We start from the raw sequence: 25,388 nt of genomic DNA on the forward strand, positions 1-25,388 counted from the left end.
ACAGTCTTCTAAACAGAGGACTCTCATCCTCCCAGGAGAGAACCATGAGAGCGCAGGTATTCTGCTTTTCTGTAGGCGCGAGTTGTTTGGGACCACTTTTAGCTTTGGTGTGTTAGCTGTGTAGTTCATTGGATGACGAATAAAAAACGTTGGTGAGGGAGAGGATTGACATGCAGAGGATGTCTTACATGTTCCGGGCATTACTGGAAGACAGCGTCTCCCTGGCCGTCCATTTACCCACCATGCAGCACCTCTGAATCTGGCTCATCCCTGGAGCCCCACTGATAAGCAGAGCTTAGAAGAAAATAACTGTAATCTGTCCTTAATTCTTGAGTGCCAAGCTAACTGCCAGGAGTGAAATGGAGAGGAAATAACATGTTACCAAGTATAGCTTAAATAAAGACATACATTATTTGAGCTCTTTCTTCTGTGTGTCTCTACATAGGTCTACAAGGGCTATAGGAGTGCTCAGGCACATTCACACAAACCAGCCCTATCTACCAACACTAGATCTCCTTGTCCCTAGATTTTGCACTCTTTCTATTTGCATGCAGAAGGGTGCTCATCCAGTCAGCAAGAGAAGACTCAAGGTGAAAACCCAAGACAGCTCTGAACAATTGCCAGGCACCACTGAGAGACAGAGAGTAAAAACAGTGCATGAAGCACAAATGGCACGTAAAGATTAGCAATGGATAAATCTCCAAGGTCAGGAGCTGAGTTTCAAACAAGCCTAGAGTTTGACTGTAGACTCCAGACTATCTGTAAGCTCTTGAATCTGCCAATCTGAGCTGGAAATCTCATAAAAACGGGACTTAGCTCAAAACTTCCAGCCCCATAGTTTCCAGTAACAGCCAGAAAGATAATGTGCTTGATCCAAATTCTGCTGAAGTCCACAGACAGCTTAAACTTGGCTCCAGCGAGTTTTGGATCAGGTGCCTCAGAAAACATCCTCTCTTGAAATATTTTAGTCCTGTCCTGGTCGGAACTGAAAATGAAATGTGTGTTCATATACTCAGGACATCTAATGTTTAGCTCTAGAAAGAGATAGTCATCAGATGTCATTTTAAATTTTCTTTTTTCTGATCTGTGATTTCTATGCTGTCTGCCCCACTGCCCCCAATAATCACTAATATGCAATCCACTAGCCTTCTTCAGAGCCATAGCTATAGATTGCAACACTTTATTAAAAAAGCAATCTACTCTTGGTGCCAATGGGCTTTGACAAGCTGCCTGTTGACATCTGTGGGAGAACTGGATCCTGATATGATGCTGTCAATTTAATTGCAATATGCCTTGTACGTCTTTAGGATTTAACTTGGAGAAAGAGCCTAAACAACTGCCTTGATGTAAGCCACAAGAGGGAAATGAAATGCTGATCAGAGTAAAGTTCTCCAGAAGTGCAGATCAGCTGTCCTTCCTTGCTCAGGAAAGACTTGAAATGAAAACAACTGAGACATAGATAGGTTATCTCCGGGGAAGGTGAGGGAGTGAAAAAAAAAATAAAAACAGCAGTGATTGCTATAGGTCAGCATTGATGAGCCTTGGTAGAGTTGTGTGAGGACGATCCAGTGTCGCCTACAGCATCAGCATCTTGTATTGTCAGTCTCTTCTAGGACTGTATTTTTATATTTTTCTTTTCCTTGGGAATGCTCTTGCACAGTGGTAGAAAACAACTTCAAAAGTTTTCAGGTGTAGGGTTTATATATATCAACACCCTGACTCCCCCCCCCCTTCCTTAAACACACACACACAACTCTCCCATGTAGTGTGGGTGCTAATATCCTGTAAATATGTGTACTATAAAGAGAGAAACTATATGGCAGGATGCAGCGTAAGAGTTTGTTTTCTATTCTTTTGTACCTAACTCAGGAATTGCAATGCAATTCAGACGCCATCTGTGTCCGTGCTAGGCTGGCGTGCATGCTGTGCCGATCACACGCAAACTGTCTGCTGAAGGGAAGCGAAGAAGCATGGAGGAATTGGGATGAGCTGGCTATTCTCTGCTAAAACATATTTGGACATTTACGAAAGAGTTGCCAGTATTGGACTTATTTCTCATAACCTCATCCCAGAGATGCAGGGAGAGGAAGTAGGTGAGACACAGACAGTGTTTCTCTCTGCCTGTTCTGCCTTTGGGCAGATGCAGCCAGCAAAACGAGAGGGGGTGAACAGCTCAGGGCAGTAACATCTCAAGCCACCGCAGCAAGACTCTCCAGAGCTGACTCTCAGTGCTCTTAAATTCAGGGTTTCTGCATAACTACTCCTGCATCCAGTCGGGCCTGAGCTATCAATTCTACCTCTAAAAGTGCAGTTGTGCCCACAAGTTCTTACTACCTGCTAGTGCAACAGACCCTGGTACTAACTGCTCGTGTGATACAAATGGGAGTCGCTTTCGGAATGCATAAGACTGATGGAAAGCCTGGAAGAAGGACGATCTTGATAGTCACAAATGCTTGCAGAGCTTCTTGCAACCAGCTGTTACAAGGTGTTTCTCCAGGACTGAAAGGCTGACACAGCTGGCCAGCTTTTTACATTAGTCACAGCAGGCAAAATTGCCCATATTACCTCCAACATGGAAAAGTTTATGATCCCCTGCAGTAAAAATCCCGCTGTCTGGAGAGGCAGCACCATGCCGGCACATGGCCCAGGCTTACTTCTGTCCTCCGCAGGGGCCTGATGTGGGCCAACGGCAGCACCAAGACCTGCACTTCACCAAGACCTGCACTTCACGTTGCTCAGTGCAGGAGGGACCTTCCCGTCTTCCCATCCGGGTGGCACTGCGCCACTGTCCCGGCGGTGAGAGAGGTCAGAAATCCCCCTGTAAAGGTCCTGCCTTTAAAGTGGCCTTGTTACATTGCCAGCTGGGCAGAAACATCCAAACAGCAATAGCCATTCTGCAGGAGATCAGCTAAGGAGAAGTCTTCAAAAGCTGTTTGACCTGGGGGTCTTGCCACAGTTTCAAAGTAATTTAGATGCTAAAAAGCATGAATTAGGTTAGACGTAATCTCCTGGGATCAGGTGCACAAAAAAGCCTAGGCATCTAATTCCTGTTTAGACACAGAATGGGAGTAAAACGCTAAATGCCTTTGGTGCCTACAGAATTTTTTTAAAAAAACATGTATGTTCCTAATTTGCTTAAGGTTTTGTGACATTTTATCTCAAAAATATTTTCATCTGACTGTAGAGCATAAGGCTGCATTTTTTATGAAGAGCTTTTCATTAACAATATAGATCATAACAAAAAAGTTCAAGTAATCAGAACAAAAGTGCAGCCTTAGACTATTCAGTAAGATTATATTGAATTATTTATAACTCCTGGGCACCAACAATAATCACAGACATCTAATTTAAACTCTTACTATTTTTACTCAGCAATCTCCATCACTTAAGTGCTTATATTCATGTATTAGTTGTTTGATCTTTTGCAAAAAAAAAAAAAAAATCCCCATACTTTTATAAAATAGCAGATTTGGAGACTTTTGAAGGTATTTTCTTGCAGTAATTTAAGTTATTTTAGAACATTTTGAGGCCTAGGATGACAGACTCTACAACTTTCAAAGCTGTGATCTGTACCTAAAAAATGGGCTTGAACTTTCAGTTCTTTCTCAAGTGTAAGTCCCGATGATTGCAACTTAATGAAATAAATGGGAAATTTGCCTCATTAACAGCTGTGAAATTTGGCCCTATTTATTTATATATGTGATGAGGGCAGTTAGGGAAGGGGGCTGTACTCATATGTCAGCCCACTTAAGGATCTTTTCCACAGACAGTGGTATGGAGTCACTGCAAAGTCACTCCAGCTTCAGGCCAATCTGTCTGTAAAAAACAACTATTATCTTGCATGTAGCTGCAATAATGCAGTAATAAATCTAGCCCATAGGAGGATACACATATACATGTATATATGTATATATATATACGTATATATATATGTAAATTTATGAAAAATGTCCATAGATTCATGATTGTCTGAAATAACCTGAAATTGATGCATAGAATTTCAGGCAAAGGACTGCTCCTTTTTTCACAATCCTCATATATCTCAAATTTAAATCAAAATGAAATAAAAACTATTATTTCCAGGAAACATCACAATTCTGCCATTGCACCAGCCTAGAAGGGATACCCCACAAAAGTCAGTGGCACGCACGTATATCCAGTCACAGGACTGGGTCTTAAGGGCTTTTCTAAGGAAGAGAAACAGATTGAAAAAGCCGTGACAGAATTTCCATCCCATATTAGCTCTCTAAATAGACTCATTTATCCTTTATTAAGAAGTTCTTTGTGTGGATGCTCTTCTTCCGCACTAGGCATATGTTTGTGACGTGTTTGTGTGGATGAAGTCAAACTACGCAAAGGCCTTGATTTTCTGACCTGAATTCATCCCCATTAACCTGCATACTTAACTGAGCTGTCTGTGCTAATGGGATCATCTCCCTTGGTTTCTTGTAGAGCTAATGAAGACAGACAGTTGCTTCTAGATGGCAAATCAGTTAATCTGAGATCTAAGTCAGCTTCAGGAGTTTCCTCTCCCTCCCAGGAGGGACCACTCACCTGTCCTGGGCAACTTGGTGAAGATCTGAAAGCCTGGCAAGATGAATCAGGGACAAAGTGCAGAAAAGCATCAATGCAGACATCAGCTGCAGCACTGTGCTTCAGACTCACTGCCCGGCCTGGCATGCCACAGGCAAGTGTTAACCGTGGAAGAGCTTTGGAGCGAAAGTAAACGCTGATGGCAGCCCTTCCCTCCTACACTGCAATGTGACTGTGCAGGGTAGAGCTTGCCCCCATCACTAGAAATAGCTTTTGAGATCACCATTACTCATGGTGGTCTCCACCCACAGACTATGCGGTCAGAGCTGTCTTGATCTGGGTCTGGTCCACCTGAACTCTTCACACATCACTGCCAGTCCTGGGGCACTGCTGAAGCAGTCCAGAGTGAATTCATGTCCTAATAGCTTGAATAGCTAATCTATTTGAAGGTTACTTGCTTGTTCCAGCCACAAACTGACCTGAAAAAAGTCATCTAGCTGGCAGTAAGAATTGAAAAATTCCCCTCTGAGAAGTGGTTTGAGTAGCTTCATATTTTTTTTTTTTTTTCCATTCTTAATAACTGCTTTACAATTTACACGTAGATTAAAGAGATGGCAATTTCATCCCTTATTGTTGGGATTATAGTTGTCCTCAGAAAAACTGAACCCTGCACTCAAAAAGAGAATGGGCTATGATTGTATTATTTAGAAAACTATTCTGACAATGTTGATGATAGGGCTCCTTCTCATGCTAGTACTCACTCAGAGCCAGAATCTGGAATTGCATATTGATACCACATTGGTCTAGAAGGACCAGCAATTTAATCAAGCATGAGAACTTTGAAGCTCTTGTATATTCCCACATTATACATGAATAAAGCAAACACAGTCAGAGGAGTGAACGAATTAAATTGATTTCTGAAAACTCCAGGGCTAAGTGAACTTCAGCTATTATGGCACTATATAGTCACTACTATTTATTTCCACAGCAAAAGTTAAGTCAGTGACTTGACAGTCCTCACCCATCTCTCAGAACAACTTTATTTTTTAAAAAACTGTTAAGGTTATGGCAAGAGGGACTTCAGATGAACTGCAGGACCTATAAAGTAAAGAATCAATATTGTGTTCCAATACTTGGAGAAAGACTTCTACTAGAAAATGGCAGATAAAATAGTTCCAGAAATGAAATATTTTTAGTGCAGTATTTCCCTGTCCAGACAATACTGTTTCATCCTGATATTCCTCTCCTGTTCTCTTTCTCCTTTTCTTGAGTAGTCATGTATGGATCTCTCTCCTTTTTCCTCTTCTGTGTGAGAATACAGAGATGCTTCCTATAAATACCTTTTTCCTGAGTCCCATTTCGATACTGACACTTGCATATGTGACTACTTCGATACTCAGGTTGTCTGTGAAAATGAAATAAAGGCTTTATGAGTGAACTCTAGTGAGGAGGGGCTTGAGAATAAATCAAGTCTAAGGATGCAGGAGCATTTTCTGTAAGACTTTTGAGAATTTTCCTAAAAACGTCATTATTGCCCTCCTTTTTTCCTTCCCTAAGAGGAATGGGGAAGGTCCTGGGGTGTGAGACTCTCAAGGGTTGTCCTTTCAGCTGTAGAGTTCACTGTTCCCATGAGGGTTTTGCCTGCTTTTCAGAGCTTTACTGTCAAAGGAAACCTCCTATGATGAAGTCAGTGTGCGACATTACTTGGGAGGGAGGCTCTAGAGGGTGAGTCTCTCCCAATCCATCTTACTTGTCACTCTTTACGACAGCCCCATGTGCCCAATCACATGCTGTCCTTTCGCTGACTTTGGCGAGGGCCCTTTCCCCAAGGCAGGGTCTGCATGTCTCATTGGCCCTGCAGTTACCGCAGGACAGGAGCCAGCTAAGTAACAGTTTCTAAATCTTTTTCTGCTTGCATGATTTTCCACTTTGCCTTCCAATGAGTGTCTTGCCTTCTCATGAAAGCTGTAATCACTGCTCCAACCCTGCTGAAGGAAGGCCACGCACAGCCCCTCACAGCACTACAGGGACACTTTGGCACCAAGTGCAATCCCAGGCCACGGGCAGGAGTTGGGGCACGGCATGCAGGGCCATCCCACAACTGAAAATTAAAGCTTTGCCTAGCCTTGCAGACTCCCACCATGCTGCTCATGAACCAGGAGGCCAATCTGGACCTTCTCTGCATCTGACTCCTGTCTCATGCTTGTGAGAGTCATATTCTACACATATGAATTACATCAAACCTGTCTGCAACAGGCAGGTATTATAGCCATTTTAAAGATGAAAAACTGAAAATTTGGGAAAAGACTTGATGTTTAGTAATTTCATGCCTAAAATCTCATCATTGCCCCCTCAAAACTTCTACTAGCTGCAAGTGGAGTCTTCTGCTTTGAAAATCCAGACTGTAGCTGATTTTTCCAAACCTGCAGTGCTTGTAAATGTGAAAGCCAGGATTAGGAGAGCCACAAGACCCTGGCTTTATCAGTGCACTGCTACCAAGCTTTGATCCTCCAAAACACACAAGAGTTTTTGCCTAATTTCAAGCATGAATGTCCCATTAATGATGCTATTGCCATACTTAAAGCTAGGTAAATGCCTAAATGCTTTTCTAGACTGGGAATTACATTAAAATATCTTAAAATTTAGCATATTTTAAAAATCAAAAGATAGGTCCATTTCTGGTTTTGTTTCTGGCATTGTCAAAGACATTTGAATTATATATGCAGTCAAGTTTGTATGGATTAGCTCAGCTAAGTGGAGCACTTTTTAGCCAAACAGCAAAGTTTCATTAGTTTTGTACAGTAACATCCAGTGGTCAGAAGTAATCAAGGGTGGCAGGTGCTGTGAGGTTCTTACTCCTGTGCTGTTGCAAGAAGCAAAGTGGCTTTTGTGGCCATTGGTGCTAACAATAAAATAACATAAATGACTATTGTATTTGGTTGTTCTAGTGAGATGTGAACGTGTTGGCTGATCTCACAAGTGACTCTACATCTTATCAAATGTATTGTACTTTCCATTTCTTCTTATAAGTTATTGCAGAAGAGATGAACAGAAGTTGTTTAAACATAGAACAAACCCCCACTTACAGTTCTGTTTAATCCAAGGTGCTAATATGCAGACATGCACGTGTTTATGTACACGCACTGGTCTTTGCAGGACCATGGCCCTGAATGATAATTTTAGTGGCAGGGTTGAGATCAGGAAACTAATATAGGAAGTTGACAAACCCCTCTAAGTTTAAAGTAACAAAAGTCACAGAAAGCATCACAGGACTTCGCCAAAAAACTGGCTACATCTTTCCATTTTCCTTTTATTTTTTATTTGTTTTTTCTGTTTGTTTTTATCCAAATTGGCACAGAATGCTGTATTTCCATCGATTAAAATCTTGTCTGGTAACTAACTAAACAACTTGTTCATGAAAAATTAAAAAATAAATAAGTAAATTGTCAATTGTGGAATGTAAACTGATTAAACAAATAAAAAACCCATCATGTTGTGTGTTTTAAGCGGATGTGTCTGCTTATGTCAGGAGCGGGGCTGGACACCTCTCACTGCCCCCAGCCCTGATGAAAGGATAAAGGCCAAAGAGCACCACTGGAAGGTGGGTGGCTTCAGAGGCATCGGAAATGCTCTTTTTAAAATATTAATAATAATGGCTAGTTGTCTTCCTACTGGAAATACTGTATAAAATAATTTTACAAGCACAAATGGTATCTCAATCTGACTATTTATGAGGAGGTTTTCTGTCCTTCGCAGAGTGATTCCTTCTGGAGCTTTGGAAGCTTCGTGTATTCTAACACCACTAATCCCTTTTGGGATCACTTAATATGTAAAAGTCTGTGATGGGATTGAAATTTATAGAGACATTTAAATAATTCCTCCCCCCCCCCGCAGTAAATAAACCAACAAACACTAATGTGAAATACATTCCTCCTGTTTTTCAGTGCTCCTTTGTCCCTAAGGATGTAAATGCTGTGTGCTGGGGTAGCTACTGACGGCCAAGAAGTCTAAATTAACGGGCCTGAAACACTCAGGAGACAGGACAGATTGGAGGGAAGTCAGGTCACCGACTGTCTTTTGCATCAGTGCTCCCCAAGTGCCAGTGAAAGCTCACATGAGAAAAACACTCACATGGCAGGCTCACTCCCACAGCTGTCCAGTCTGAGTCCCTTCAGGCTTCGGGAAACCTGACATGCTCAACCCTTACTTGATACTATTGCGTCCTCCCTTCACTTGCTTCCTCTTGCTGATGGTGACAAGTCAGACATATGTTCTTCTCCACCATTTTGAATGCCCAACTAGAGTCAGGCTGCAGGTGTCCCAGGTGGAGCACCCAAGGGTCAGGGGATTTGCCACAAATGCAAAGGCTTAAAAGCTACCCCAAACGTATAACAAGAAATGAAGAGATGTATGGACAAAACTGGCTTCAACTCTTTTAGTAGAGGGAAAACAGAAGAGTAAATCAAGAAGAAAAGTAAAGCATTTAAATTTTGCTAATCGATGAGTTTTAAACTAATTAAACTTGCACTTAAAATTCAGACAAGATGTTTTTTAAAAGTGATTATTTTGTTGGGTATGGTATTAAACATGAAAATTATCTTTATGATGGCTCTTTCTACCTGATTTAGTAATTATACTTTTCAAGACAAGACAGCCAAATACAAGGATGTACTTAAAACATCCTGGCACGTGGCACATTTTTCTAGCCGATAGTTCTTCCTCAGCTGAATGTTTGCTAACAACAGACTTTGGATTGCAGCAACAGAAAACGATACCCTGCAGGTCTTTGTAGATGAGGTCCTACCTGCTACCAAAGAGGCACTAGCTCAAACATCAACTGCAATTAGGAACAAAATGAAGGCTACAAATGGAAAGGCGAATTTTCAGTCAAAAAGCTCATCTCTACTAGCACAAATTCATTGATCTTTTCCCTTTGCTAGCACCTGGGGAAGTGAGAAATCAGTTCAATAGCTCTGGGGCTGTAGGAAGCTCAGAGGATGTGCACAGTCGTGTGAAATTTAGAGTGACATCTCTTGGAGAACCAGTGCTTGTAACCTCCCTGTTGCTGGCCTAAACAGAGAGCAGGAAGGAGAAAAGGCTGCTCAGTTGTTACTGCAGGTAACCGCAGTTTTATCAGGAGGGAGGAAGAAGGATGTGAAAAGGGAGCAAGAAAAGACCAGCTGCTTCTTGAAAGTAATGGCACGTGGACAATAGCAGGGAGGCTGCCACACCACAAGGGAGGTTTACAGTAAATGCAGTGTAGAAAGGTTTGCACTACGGAAAGCAAGGGGCAGACTTCAGGAAAGGTTCGTGTGTACAAATCCATATTTGAGGTAGCCACGCGACAGCTGAATTTTAACCACAAGATGCGCCATCATTCCCTGCAGCACCTGGGCTGTTGCAAGCTCGCTGTTGCTTTCCAAGTTTTCCATTTCTCAGGGCCATGCTGTCCACACCGAGGGCAGACACCACATGAGTGCCGTGCCGCTGCACAGGAACTTGCTGTCCAGCCAGGCAAAGTGGATACAGGGCAAGAGAAGGAGGACTCATTAACTGTAGTTCCCTGCTGAGGAAGTGGGGCATGGAGGCATTTAAATAATTCTTCTGACATTGCAAAAACTGCTGATGGCAGTGTAGGGGCTTGCTGCGTCCTCATTAAGGTGTCTCAGCAGCAAACGTGGGGGCTGAGCCCACCTTACACTGACCCTCCCTCTCAGCTGGTGGTGAAGAGCTGGGCTGGGCGCCCACCTCTGACCGCTCAAGCAGTTGGGGAATTAAATAGGAGCTCTGGTCTCTGGCAGTCCCATTCCCATTTCAAATTAGCACCGGTACCTTCAAAGATACCATCATCTATTCAAGACTCTACCTTGTTGGAAAGGGAAGTAACTACTGTTTTAGGAAGGAAAGTAAGGAATATTTTGCAGATTAGGTCCAGGAGAGAAAAATCTGCCCAGCAGCTTTTTCTGCAATACAATGGGACGTCAGTGGGCTGAATGGAGGGACAAGGGGCAACAATTCAGGTTCTTCAGAGCAGCAAAATCCCTTACACAGGCCCCCAGCAGCAGCTCAACTGCTAATGCTTTGTGCCCACCCAGGAGCAAGGACCCACTTGTGCTGAAATGCAGCTGCTCCGTTTCAGAGGCAGCGTAATCTCATGGTGACCTTTCTTGTCAGAAGCACGCGATAACTGAAATAGACTGGGGCTGCATGGGGTGAGGACTCTGGTAATGAAATGCTTTCATAGCCAGACATTCATTATTCCATTACATTATCGGGCTCCTCCCCAGGGGGCCATCTAAAGAGTCAAGGCTGAGCTCCTTTCCTGCCGAGACCAACCAGACCACCTAACAAGCTGCATTTTCTGAAATTCTCTTTTCCTCTCTGCTCTGGGGGAGCACAGCTTTGCTAATTTGCATTGAATAAAAGTGGAAGAACTACGCCAGCTTGGCTATGATTTTATCAGCCTGCTGCTGACGCCAAACAAGCCAGAGAACCTGTCTCCATGCACTGTAAATCCTGCGTCACTCCGTTGACATCAGGAAACTGCGCTGGAGTAAATTTGCACAGATTATAATGCAGTCTGTCCCGAGGGCTTTAGTCAAGCTTTTCCTTTCAGAAGGGCAATAACTAAAGTTGGTGAATTTTCATTGGAAAGATATGAGGTGGAACAACAGGGCCCTACCCGGCAAGCTGGATGTGCTCTTTGCGCTTGGTGCCAGCGCAGCATCTGCTAGTGCCCGCACGGGTGGTGATCTATTGCTAAACCATACAACAAAGAAACAGAGTCTCATGGGACAGAAAGAGAGTGAGAGACTGGTGATTTGCAAGGAGTAGCTACAAAAAGCCTGCTTAAATGCAGGAGGAGCATCCTTGCTCTTCTCTGCAGTGCACTTGGGGGGGGTCTCCAGCTGCGATGCTGCTGTGCACCAGCACACCCAGCCACGAGTGGCAGAGGCTGCAGACCCAGCACAGCAAAGCTCCAGGCCCCTGGGTCCTCAGCATACCTGGACCATGCTCTCTCTGCTGTACTGCACCTGCTGCTAACATGCAAAGGCTGCCTGCTTCCCTGTAGGAAACCACACTTTCCCTTTGCTTAATTCTCTACATTTTTTTCCAGTCCTCAGTTTACCCCTTGGTCTCCTCAATTCTAAAAGTCAAAGTGGCCATCCCTGGTAGCAAAGACCTTCAGCTGGCTGGTCAGGATCAAACCTGTGTTAGCAGTGCTAGCGAAGTCCTCTGGAAGGCCTCAGTCGTGCCTCGGGAGGTGAGTCATCGGTCACTGGGCAGCACCAGGCAGGGTGGCCAGCAGACACAGTCCGGGGAGAGATCACAGATTGAGTCTAGGCCATCATCTTTTCCCACCCATCCGCCCTGAACATAACCCATCCAGTCAAAGATTGGCGGGGGGGGGGGAGGCACAAGGAAGGCATTCAGGAAGAGAACTGGAGACACTAGGGCTCTTGCTTTCCCTCTTGCTGACTGTTCATAGCAACGCTCAAAATGCGTGCCAGCAACTTTTCTGCCATACGGGGAGAAATAAGCCCTGCCATAAGGAGCATGCAATGTGAAAAAGCAGAGACAGCCAAAGGGTGAGAGAAGGGAATAAAACATGCAAGCAGAGCCTTCATAGAGACAGTAGGCACATGGAATTGGCCATATATGTTTGATATCACTACGCGCAGAAAACCACTAAGTACCTCAATGTCTTCCGATGACTAAATAAATTTTAAATGAATGCAGACACATATGCACACATGCAGACACGCACATACACCCTCCGCTGGTAGATAAAATATAAAACAAAATTTAATTTCCATCTTCACAGAACGGCAAATTTCCTTCTTTTCTGTTGTGGTTCCTCACCAGCCTCCTACAAACTTGTCACAGAGAAAAGGAGGTTGAAAATGACACCAGTTGTTCTGTGAATTGAACAAAGTCTAGATTTTCAGTTTCACATTCAATGTGTCTCTGACAGTCCACAGTTTCTGCTTCATTTAACCTAGCTCATTCCCTTTGGGAGTTTTCTATCCATCGTGTTTGTGACAAATATACCATGTGCTGAGGCTTATAAGGAATTTTCAGACAGAACAAGTAACTGCTGAGTCCTCCTTTTCTTTCCTTCAGTCAGATAGATTTTATGCATTACCTTGCTTTTCTGCACTCTTCCCAGCTACCAATTTTCACAATTAGAAATCAAAATATTTTTGAGACTTCTAATGCTCCATCAAATTATTTTGCAAATACCCAGTGGATTCAAAGGTTGATAGGGACACATGAGCAGATACAAAGTGACAGAATTCTCATTTCCTTAAGAAACTAGGCTTAAAATATGTGTTCAGAGTTCATTTTTTTCTATGAAGATGATACACACTTTTCTGGGAGGCCCAGTGAATTCAGTGGACGCAGGTGGCAGCAGCTCTATGTCCTGAGACACCTTTGCTATCACAGGGCTCACTGTCACTCTTGTTAAAGGTGCATCATGTTGGTTCTTTCTTTCAGCTGGGAGGCTTTGCAGTTGCTGAGGTCTGCGCTCTGGGTCACGAGCTCTGAATAGCAGCTGACCAGGGAGAGTAGTACAGAAACATTCATAGCCAGAATGGAGATCCATATTGTTTGAGGTAAGATCTGAATGCTCTCAAGGTAAATGTGGGAACTTGAAACATTTGCAGACATGGGAAGATGCCCTGAGGGAAGATGCATCTCAAGATGGGGAGTCAGCCAACCTTGCCTCCCAACTCTAGCTGTGACAGCCTGAACTGCCTTCCAGGAAACCTTGCAACTCTCCAGCTTTACCTACAAGTAAGCAGTGACAGCAGGCTACCACCGGCAAAAGCTTATTATGAAGGCTATGAAGGTATTCCTGATACAGATGCTCCTAGGTGTTGTTGCCAATGATGGTGTTACTAGTTCAGGTGGTCATAGTTCCAGTCAGTATAAAGTAATCTCAGACTCACCTTTTTGCCAAATTGCCAATAACAACAGATTAATTCGCCAGCCTCACAACTTCTCTACAGACCTGGATTTGAGTCACACATTTGTTAGCAATGCATTCACCTATTTTTTGAACATAGTGTTTATGTGGCCCAGAGGCTCACAGGACTCAATAAGGGTGGGTATGGAAAGTCATGCATTAGATTCACTAACTGACATGTGTGAGGAGACATCAGGCCGGATGGGGGAAATGCCCTTCCCTGGTCAGCTCTGGCAAAGTTTGGCCTCCAGGAGATTTTCTCAACCTGCGCTGTGGCTGGCTCTTCATTGTCCTGTCAGACCTTTGTTGGCAAGCTCTTAAATTGAGAAAGTTCATTCCATAAAATTTAAGGAAGAAGAGAGAGGATAGAAAAATGAAAAGCAATATATTTGTCTTTTAGCACCTCTTTCTTTCTCATTTTCTCCTGAAGTGTCAGCACCTTAAATAAAAAGCCTTTTATTGCCTTACCACTGTCTGTGTTCAGTCACAAATAGCACATGCTGTTGCAAACAAGCAAAGGTCTTAGCTAGCAAGCTTTACCCTGAAGGGTGTCACCTCTGTGTGGAGTCCTTTATTCTCTTTCATATCTCATTTCTCCTTTGCTGTCACATTCACTCCTGCTAGTTCTGAAACTACTCTCCTTTTGTTTGTAGAGGTCAGAGGAGGTTGAGGGCAAACCCTGTTCCTGAAGGTTTACTATTTAGCTTCCATCCCACAGAAAGAGTGGCCAGGAGGAAGCACATTACTAAGTTCCAGGTTCTCACAGTTCATTTCTGAGTTTGCAAACCATATGGAAAGCTCTCAAGATATCTTTGGGCCTGCATCCTGAAGAAAGATTGTTTAGAAAGGGATTTCATGCAAACTCTCCTTTCTGAAGAGCAGAAGTAAGAGTGTTGGAGACCAGAAACTAAGCTCACAAAAAGAAACATCTCTTTTCCTTGCTGCCCTACTCTGCCTGGAGCAAAGCAAGGGTGTCCTGTTGTCAGGCAGGAGGAAGAGCAATTGGGATCCTGCATGGGACCTGCAACCAGTCAGGCCCTTGAGCTGAAGGACACTTCTAACAGCATAGCAAATAGTAAATCAAAAATGCAAATTGTCATATTGGGGCAAGATGTTATCCTGCAACTTCACATTTTGTTCTTTCTTTACGGATTCAGAAGTTTTGTCTTTTTAAAGACAAAACTCTTTGTTTTCCTTTTGCCTACTTTACTGAGAAATGCAACTGGATACCTTGCTATTCCTACTATATTAGCAGTAATAACACAGAATTATCAATGGGGTAAATGCCAACTTGCATATTATAAGGAAAAGGGGTTTAAATTATTTGGGTGAATATAAAGTAGAAAGGAGCTGGTCTAGCTCAAAAAAGTAATGACTAGTAACCGCTCCCAAACTGGAATTAAATCCAAACACTTTTGTCTGTTCTCACTGTCCCTCACAGAGTAATTTACACATACATGCATGCACATAATATATTAACCCCTCATTCATTTAATTCATTAATGGCATCTACTTTATTTCAAGGGGTGAATTTTCCTCTTAGCCATTTGGCAAAGTGTGCCAAAGTGTTCACAAATTCATGTGTGAAATGCAGAATTTATTTCCAGGCCAAAATGAACATTTGGTATAGAAACAGAGCTGATAAAAATAGTGATGTTGGATGAGGATATTTTTGATATGCCCAGAGAGGAAATGCTCATAAATATTTTCATCAGGTATGCAATCTGACCATAAAATGTTCCAAATATATTTTTATGCATTTTGCAGCTGAAAAAAACTCTCACATTTGTCAGCATTTATTTTACCAGTAGGACAAAAGATGATCTGTTGTTGGACTAAACAGTTTGGATTAAAGCTGGAATAGGAATTGTTTTGATACACACTCAGGTGTGTCTGTGCAGGTATAACAGAGCTGAATATAACCTGGCACGTGCCAGCATTTGTATGTTTAATAGCTGATACGCAGCAACAGCTTGAAAATCTAGCTGTCAGCTCTTCATGAATGTATTTCTATTTACTCCCATGAGCTGAAGATCAGGCCCGTGTTTTTTAAATATGGATGGCTTTGAATGCCTCTGTGTTTCTATTTTGCTCCGTGCAACATCAAGAGCGGCTACCTGTCAAGAGGAAAGTGACAGTTTCCTAACCCTACTCAAAGCCATCCCTGATGTCATCAAAGCGTTTGACGTGCTCAAGAGACGTTGGATCACTGTCAGAGAGTTCAGCTTCATCACGTCGCTGGCAGCCTCAAGGGCTGGCCTACACGGGAACTGGTATTTGTCATGGGAAGCCATTGACATTACCTCCTCCAAGAAGTCTCCACACTCACAAGGGGAACATCCTGCTGACTATTTCTGGGCCTGACTGTGCCATTTTGTGGTAACCGAGTCACATAAAATGGCCAGATTCTAGGAAAAAAAGCCTGCAACTGAAATAGGATTTTCTTGAGCTATTCAAAGCTTTCTCAGAAAATAATGGGCAGAAATCTTTGAGAACAACCTGCTCCAGATTTATCCATCCCTCATCATGAGATTCAAATTTAATCTGAGTGTTCTTATTGTATATATTTTTATTGTTCTCTGTTTGCTTAATGAGTGTTGCAGTTGTAGTAATAAGATTATTGGCAATACGAAACAGATTTGCAGAATGATGAGAAGATAATTAGATGCTATCTTGAGGGTGATTTGTGTTTAAGACACAGTAATTATGTCATGGAGTAAATAAACTCTGTAAGAGAAGATATCAATGGCTATTAACCTAAGATGCAATTATTACCAAAGTAACAGGATACGCACTTCATTACAGGGAAATATATGGTGACTGAAGCTTAGTTCAGTCTGTCTAGCCTGCGTGAAAGTCTGTAGGAGAAAGTCTTGCTCAGTGAGCATGCTGGCCAGGAGCTGCAGCACCAACAGCTGGGGATACAGCAGTGGAGGCAGGAACCAAGTAGTGGCGTGTCTCTGCCTGGGAGGGTGTAATGCACTCCCTTGACTTGCTCTGCTAGTTTCATGTGTGGTTCAAACTGCAAGGTTTTGAAAGGTCTGAGCAATAAAAATGTATATTCAGAGAGTGTCCTGGCTTTCAAGGGCTCCACTTCATATCTTGGCCAGTTCCAGTCACCCATACGTACTGATAACAAAAGCCTGGTGGCACAATGACAACAGGGGTGCTTCACTATCAAACGTAGAGTTTTAAGATCATATCGTCCTTTCTAAACCAATACTTACTCTTCAGAATCAACATAAGTACAAGGAATGTGCTGCTGACCCTTGGATCTGTGGAGCTCACTTGAACAAGGCATTCAGGTACCACGACCCTACAGCTCCAGTAGCTGCCCAGTTCTCCCGAATGAGACACTTGACTCGTTGCCCTTTTTCTCTCTCCTTTCTCGGATGCGGAGATGATTATAAACCTAATCACGCTGTGGAGGTGACAATCTCAAGTGAATACATGGCTGTCTGTGTCCTACCATTTTGATAAAGTGTTGGCAGCTAGTGTAAATACACACAAACATACACACAGATGTCCAGCTTTTCCTCTGTCAGCCGAATTAACCATCCAAACGGCCTGTATTTTCAGTACGTCTGTCAAGTTTTACCAGCTTCCTTGATGACTTTAATGGTCTGTGTAACATGTTTCAGGCTTTTTGCTTAGACTTTTCAGTCCCTGAAGGATCGTCACATATCCATTTTACTCCTAACTAATAATGAAAGATCTTCCATAATTTTTAATAAGAATTGGTAATATGACTACGCTCTGCTAACAGTGTCACTTATTTTCTTCATGCTCTCAACCTCAACTGTATCTCTGGTAATCACAGGCCATATTTCGTCCAAAGAAGGCAGGAATATTTCATTGGTTGCTTTTCTAAATTGGACTGTCACATAGAAAATCTAGTTCTAAGATGCACTTACTGCATTTACACACAGGTAGGTAGCTGGAAGAGGGCCCAGGGCTCCAAACTGTCTGCCAAGGATGCATTTACCTGAAAACAGTATTTGCCCTCTAAGGAAGAACTGACTTGACTGTGTTAGTGAGTGTTACATGGCCAATTTCAGCAAACACTTTTCTGTGAATTAAAGCCAAAACCTCTTCATTTTCTAGAACACACTGACGTTAAGTTTTCATTGGCATTGTGACACAGAAGTCATCATTTTCCAGCTTGGAGCACAGCTTTGCAACACCACTAACAGTGTCCGTGGAGGCATAAGTGCAGAACTTGATTCTTGTACTTTGAATCATTGGAACAGAGTTCCCCAATCAACTCCCTCAGTTTCTCAGACTCTATATTAATAAGAACATTGCACATCCAGTAAACACTGTGGTAAAGCAGTGCTCCAGGTAGTTGCTGCAAGCAGTTAGGTTACATGCAAACGTCTCTATACTGTTGACCTTTCCAAGGAATCATTACACCTTTTCCTTGTTTATGTGGACAGGCCCTCATCTATGATCTATTCATTTGACTTTCTACGTTAATCTTATTTAGTCATATATTATATTTATTACCTAGAATTTACATTTCTGCTTGTTTAGCTTTGTCCTGACAGCCCTGGCACTAGAAGATATTATTTTTCCTTACAAAGATGAGTATGTTCATACATGATCTATGATTCTCCAGCCAGTGACTCTGTTAAGATCCCCATTAGTCTCTGATTTAAGGACATCTTTCCAATGGATAAGACATGCAAGAAGGAGGTGGTAGTATGAGGATAAGGGGAGGGGACTCTTCTAGGTCTGTTCTGTATTAATTGGAGATCTTTCCTGGGTACAAATTATGTCTTTTCCAATGTATTTCCAATTTATTTCCCAGTTTTGTTCACATACTTCCTTGTGTTTATAAGCTTATCATTGTCCTGTCTGTTTTCCCTCATACTTTCCAGTATGTATGATTCTGTTCTGAGAATCTTCTAGAAGTATTTCTGGCAACATGCTTGCTTCTGTTTTAACAGTTAAAAGTATAATTATCCTATTTACTTCCAATTTGACCATCCAGTCATCTTTGACTGCTGTGTTGTACATTTTTGCTATATAATTTTCATCTGAGCAAGTAATGCTGTCCTTGTTTTCTTTATCCATCCTGTATATGCCTTCTGTTGGTAATCACACATTTTTGTAAAGCAGTGGACATTATCGCAATTTATCTTAATTGCTACAGCATGCATAATTCCACAAGCTGTTTTCACAAGATCTGACTTTTCAAGTCTCCTTTCTTCTGGAATTTTGGATTCTCCTCATCTGTAAAGTAAGAGCCCTGTTTATTCTTTATAAGCTTCTCTGTGGACCAGGTGATTTCTGTTGCTTGGCAAATTCTATATTCTCTGTTAATTCTTAATCGTAAATCTTCTGTTAATGGTTTAACTGCTTCATTCTTGCAATCATTATATTTTGTTAATTTACTTTACTCCAGGTACCCTATGATATTTAGTATTACAATTACTTTTCCCATCTGTTCTTAGATAGGGAAAACAAGAAATTCAATTAAGCAAACATACCATATAAATGGAGACAATAACGTCTATGCATTTGGAGGGACAGCTAACAACTAGTAGGTAATAACTGTGCCTCAAATTACTTTTATTTAATGTAAAATACAACACTCTTCTAATCTAGCCTAGCCAAGGCTCACATTCGTTCACTACCCTCAGCATCAGCTCATTGTTGATCCTTAAAGCAGCATATTAAGTAAAAAGAATGTCTAAACAACACTAAAAGCAAAGTCACAGCCTTTGAACTGACACCAGATCACAATGTGATATGACTTCAAAGAAAATACACTGCCTGTAGTGAAAGAAACTACATGGAATTCAAAACTAATGACTGTGTTATAATTAGCATATAAATTAATAACACAAGATCAACCACAGCATTTTTTAAAGCCATACAACTTAGTAACTTTCTGGAAGATAAATGCAGCATAAACCTAAAAAAAAAAAGAAAAAAATAAAAAAAACTAGCTACAGAAATTGTTGAAAATACATTTGTTGAAAATGCTACGGAGTTTATATAAAGAACATGTTTGTAAAAACTCTCAGATGTCTTCCAGAACCTAAGGAAATATTATATACAATACAACAAACAGATCTGTACCTCCAGCAGCTGAGAGTGGAAGGTCCCACTTTTTCTAGTGGAAAGAGTAAAAAAAAATGACCTTTGAAATAATGGAACGATAAGAGATAATGAAAAAACAGACTTTTTCTAATTTATCTAATTAAAAAAAAAAAATCAAAGCATATTTATGCGCTCACCAATGCCTGAAAACATTAAAAACTCTATTTCATACACAGCTGACATGGCCAGTAAGAATTTACATGTGAAATCATTGTCAATATTAGATGCATATTATCTTTTGGCAGGGGCTGAACTAGATAGTCTGTAGTAACTCAGTGGTATGATACCTCTCCTAAGCGGCTGTATTTTGTGCTCCAAAATCCAAGTCAAATTAATCTTCTGTCTTCTATGGTGGCAAAGATACTTTGCTGGTGAAGAAGAATGGGAGTGGTTCATCATTACAGTGATGGATTTACTCATCTCACTTTCAGCTGCAACTGATTGTATTGTCCCCCAATTCCACCTAAGGACAAGAATAAAAGAATTTGTCTTCACAGAACATTGGCACTGACTTTGGAAGAAGTGAAACTTTGAGCAAACACAGTAATGTGCTGGGTATGCAATCTAAGATGTCAGCCAGATGTGTTCATTGGGCCGTGGTGATGCACACAATTGAGTCAAAACAAAATGAAAATAGAAGCATTTAATAGGAAACCAACTGAGAATCTCTCTTTCTTTCAGACTGTGGCTGTTGCTCTTTGATTCCGATTGCTCAAGGCTCCATTCCATCTGGTCCATAGATTAGTATGTCACTGCCTCAATGAAAAATGAATCATTGCTGCTGATGTATTAGTTAGTTTTCATGGGCTGTTACTAATATCATATCAGCTGACTAGAAGACATAAGCAGGATGGTATATAGCAGCAGCTGGATTTCCAGGTAGGAGTGATATTTTAATGTAAGCTGAGGAACATCACATTTCTGGGCACATTGAAATCAGGAAACTGTGTAGATGTCTGGAATTCGTATACTCCTTCATCCAGCTGTAGAGCAGGGATAAACGGAGCGAACACATTAATTTCTTTTTTTTATTAAACAGTAAGCATAATTTTAATTTATCCACCCTGAGGTTCTCCATGTGGAAGTGAAAATGTCTGCTTGCAAATTTAAGCCCAGGAGAAGTTATCCGTTACCACAGTGTTGGATGACAGTTACCTCACTTCCAAATGTATATTGCTTAGAGAGCTATTCAGATCCCAGGAGCACTTCTGCATCGTGCAGTTGGTCTCTCTCTTTCTCTCTCTCTGCCTGTATTAAACTGCTTTCTATGAAGAATCCCTTAATATGTAGCAGCACCATAGTAACAACACCAGTTCAGAGATGAACCAATGTCCTCTTTGTAGCATTCACTGAGACCTTTGATGAAAAGTGTGGTATAGGGCGGTTAATATTACCAAAGAAATTGCTAGGGATTTTTCTGTGCAAGGTTTTGTGTTCGCTGGGTAGATGGATCAATCCCAGCCCCAGGGGCCTGTCCTTGTTCCTTTCATTCAGAGCAGAACTGAGGAAGAGCAAACTGATGCTGGGGCTGAGTTAATATTTCTGGCCAGCTCTGAGACCAGAAGCTTACAGAAATTTTTACCTCTCTCCTTGCTACATTTAAAGCTTAGTGTCCAGGACTGCTCACTCTAATGCTTCCGTAACAACTGTGTTTAATGACTCCAAACAGGTCGAGAGTAAAAGTGTAGAGCCTTCTGAAATGTGTCCCCACTAAAGGAGCAAGTTCCCTACAAGACTGACACAGAGCAGTTTGATGGGTTTCTGCTGTTGTTCAAAAGCTGTGAATAGCTACTCATTCCCTCAGAAAAAAAGGCTAGTAAACTCAGAGAATCGATGACTATTGCTGTGTAATAGTCCAACCATAGGAAAAAGGAGCAGTGGGTAAAGGCGGTGATTCTTTTGCTCTAGAAATATACTAGGCACATTCCTGAATTTTGTTTTAGGGAGGATGAAGCTTATATCAAAGTCTGCTCACAGGACAGCAAAGGAAGAGTGTAGAGGGGAAGCGGAAAGATTATTCCTGTGCAGAGTTTCTCTGAGTTATCCAACCAAAAACTCTGCCAGCATAATTCAGATCTTTCTCCAAGCCAGTGGAGCAAGCACTGACTGCAGACCTGACTACCCTGGGGACTTGCACCTTCAGGCACAGTTGGAAATGAGGGCAAGAGAGTCTATCATGAACTTTTTCTGCTCTTATAGATAGGCACTTCCTCTTATGAGATTCAGTGGCTGCCGATTTCCTTTTTCCCACCCAGAACAGTGACCTGGGGTGGAATGGAGAGGGACCAAGGACAAGGTGGTGTGTGTGTGGGGAATTACAGCCTCAGACCCTGGACATACAAACTGAGAAAGATCAGTTGGGAGGCCCAACAGAGACTTCAGCTAGCAGGAGAATCCCTTAGACAGGGAAAGAAGCAGTTCTGTCTGCAGCCCAGCTACGTTTGTGGCCTGGCACTTGTTCAAGTGGTTGCAGAGTTAAAAGAGCAAATTATAATACTCTTTGCTGGGTCAGAGGCCTAGAGAGATTTAGAGTCTGGGTGTTTTTCATCAACACTGTAAAAGCTTGAGGGTTGTGTGTCAAAAAAAGACATTCTGCCCTTGTCTGTCTGGCCAGAGCAATATTAATAATGTGTAAAAGCAGAGTTGTGGAGGTCAAATTCCTGTCTTGTTGTAGTAGTAAAATGGACATGTATTTGTGCTGCAAATGTGCAGCTCCTACAGAGTGACAAATTTGGCCTCTTAGCAATACAAGCAGCCATTTGCATTTTACATTCAGGAAGCCTCTGAAGATGTATGCTCGCCACTAGGGCAGGAGATACAGATTATAGCCCTGCTATTTGACACTCGCAGCCCATCCTTAGCTGAGACATGAACGCCAGAATATCCAGCAGACTGGTTGTCTGATATAAGGGTTTCAATTCGCTGTTGCTGTAAAGGTGATTAAAACAGCTACATGGGAACTCAGGATGTCCTTTTCTGTTATGCACACACAGGTACATACCTTTCATGCTACCACTATGTAAAGAAAATCCCCTCTGTCTTTGCATAGTGCTGGTATACGATCTACTGGTGATGCAGAATGGTGTAATCTAGTCAACTGTTTGAGGATTACCTACAGAGCAGATGGCTTGAATTAGCTCTCAGATCCTAAATTTGAATAAAGCCCCAGCTGGCACTAAGCGGTGACTGTGAAGGGGATTTCTGTTCCTGATTCGCTTGGAAGATCCCACTCAAAACTCCATACCAAGGGAAGAAACTGGTGATTTCAACAAAACAATTACATAGGTTCAGTCCCATGCCCGGAGAATTGCCTATGATAGAAAATTGTTAACCCCGTTGAATTAGCTGAGCTGGGGATTTTAGAACAGATCATGCTGGACAGAAAAAGAAACAATGTCATTAGCTGTCCTCACGAAAACTTATCTATGTATAACTGTAGGGCATTGCCATGCAGTAAATAAGTAAACTTTCTATCATTTCTCTCATATTTTTTGGCTAAAAGAACTCAATAAATAGGCAGCTGGTAAAGCAAGTGACTTTATTTAAGTTCTAAACAAGTAAGTCCCTGAGGCATAGTCACGTATCTGGGGCTTCTTCTGCTAACAGACTTGGCATTGGTGGTGCTGACAGAATGACAAAAAATTGCCCTTCAAAAATGGGTCAGATATGCATAAGTGAGAGGCACTGACCTGTATTCACAGACAACTTGTGATAATTTCAGGTGACACATCCCAACTCAAGTGTTAGATTTCTGGGCCAGCTTTTTGAATGCTGGTTTCTTCTACACAAACGATCTAGTAAGCAAGAGAACAAAACATTTATTTCAGTCTCCTCTGAACAGTTTTCTGAAAAAGGTAATAATTGTTTTGCTTGGCTTTAAAAAAATGACTACAGTATATAATCCAGAGGATGTACAAGATCAGCCCTTTACCCTCTCACTCTCCATTGCACCTACTCTAATGCCCACTTCAATTGACTTGACATGCAAAAAAATGGGAGGGCTAAAAAGGAAGTACCTGATACATGCAGGAGCACAGCAGGTGTGATCTACCTTGAGGGTGATCAGATGGCCACAGCCAAAAACTAGGACATAAATGTTTGCCAGGAGGGATTTCAGAATGGACACTACATTGTAAATAAAGCCAGATAATCAGACAAGTGCACAATCTGTTGTGGTATGCAGTGTTTCTTTTAAGGGCAGTTCACTTCAAAAAGTGTCATCTCAAAATTCTCAGGCCAAATCTTCAGATAAAATCACAGAATCAGAGAGTTATTGAGGTTAGAAGGCACCTTTGGAGATCTTCTAGTGCAACCTCCATGCTCAGTGCAGGGTCAACCAAAGCAGGTTGCTCAAGGCTATGTCCAATCAGCTTTTGAATATCTCCAAGGATGGATACTCCACAAACTCTCTGGAAAACCTGTTCCAATGTTTGACCACCCTCCAATCAAAAAAAAAAAAAAAAAAACTTTTTCTTATGTTTAAAATGAATTTTGTTTCTGTCAATTTGTGCCCATTGCCTCTCATCCTGTCACTGGATACCACAGTGAAGAGTTTGGCTCCATCTTCCTTAATCCTTCCAGATCAGCTTCTTATACACATTGGTAAGATCCCCCTAAGCCTTCTCATACTAAAAACATCCCAGCTCTCCCCTCATACATCAAATGCTTTGAAACTGTAATCATCTTAATGGCCCTTTACTGGACTCACTCCACTGCATCCATGTCTTTATTGTACTGAAAAGCATCACTCAACATCACTAAGGTAAACAGATTTATACTACCTTAGACCTTAGCCTTCCATGTGCGGTCACTCTAAAGAGAGAAAGATCTCTAACTGATGCATTATCTTGAGTATATACAAAAAATATTCTGATATGATTCCAAACTCTGCTAGGAATGCTGAAAGACAATGAGTATTTGGGCTAAAATTTCTCATTAATACTAATTCAAATGTGTTTTCATGCACATGAATTAAGGTAAATTTCTATTCAGCTATCTCAGAGATATTCAGGCCCTTAACACTTTTAAGCATTTTTCTGACTGCTTTGAACATATATTCAGATACTAAAAAGACTTTAGTTTAAAAATTCAAGCTAGCTTTGGAAGGAGTCTTAATAAACACAGCTATACTCTGTAGATTTGTTTGGGAAGGAAGAAGTTACAGATGTTTGCAAATTATTTGTGACACCTCAAGAGAATTACTGAATTTGAAAAGTATGTATCAGCATGCATACTTTTCATAAGCTAAGGAAAGTAGGATGAGAGTCCTAGTATTTGTTGCTGCTGCTGTTAGCGATTGGCCACACCACCTGAATTCTTACAAGCAGTAGGACAATACAAAAGAAAAAGTGGGACATTTAATCATTCTGCACCACCGGAACCTGGATTCAGTAGCACATCAAGTGTATGTACTTAGCACATTGAGATGCACTGTATAGATGAACTCAAATATTTAACTGGATAAGGGTATGCCTAAAATATTCATCACAGACGATCTTATAATGTTTTGTCTTAGAAAAATAATCTCCCAAATCTTTTACTTGACAAAACAAAACAAAACTCCACCACACTAGGGAAACCAATCCATAGGCTTTAATCTGTTTTCCTTATCATTAATAACGTTAACTTGATTTCTTGCAGAACCTACTTTTGCACACGCAGACTCCCAAGTTTGGCCTCAGTTATCTCCCTTATGTTACTACTCACATCCAATTCTGACATCATTAAGCAGAAGGGTTTGAGGAAGTTTTTACCTAAAATTAATCTTATTGATTTT

Source organism: Rhea pennata, chromosome 1, assembly GCF_028389875.1.
Source record: "Rhea pennata isolate bPtePen1 chromosome 1, bPtePen1.pri, whole genome shotgun sequence".
NCBI classification, from domain to species: domain Eukaryota; kingdom Metazoa; phylum Chordata; class Aves; order Rheiformes; family Rheidae; genus Rhea; species Rhea pennata.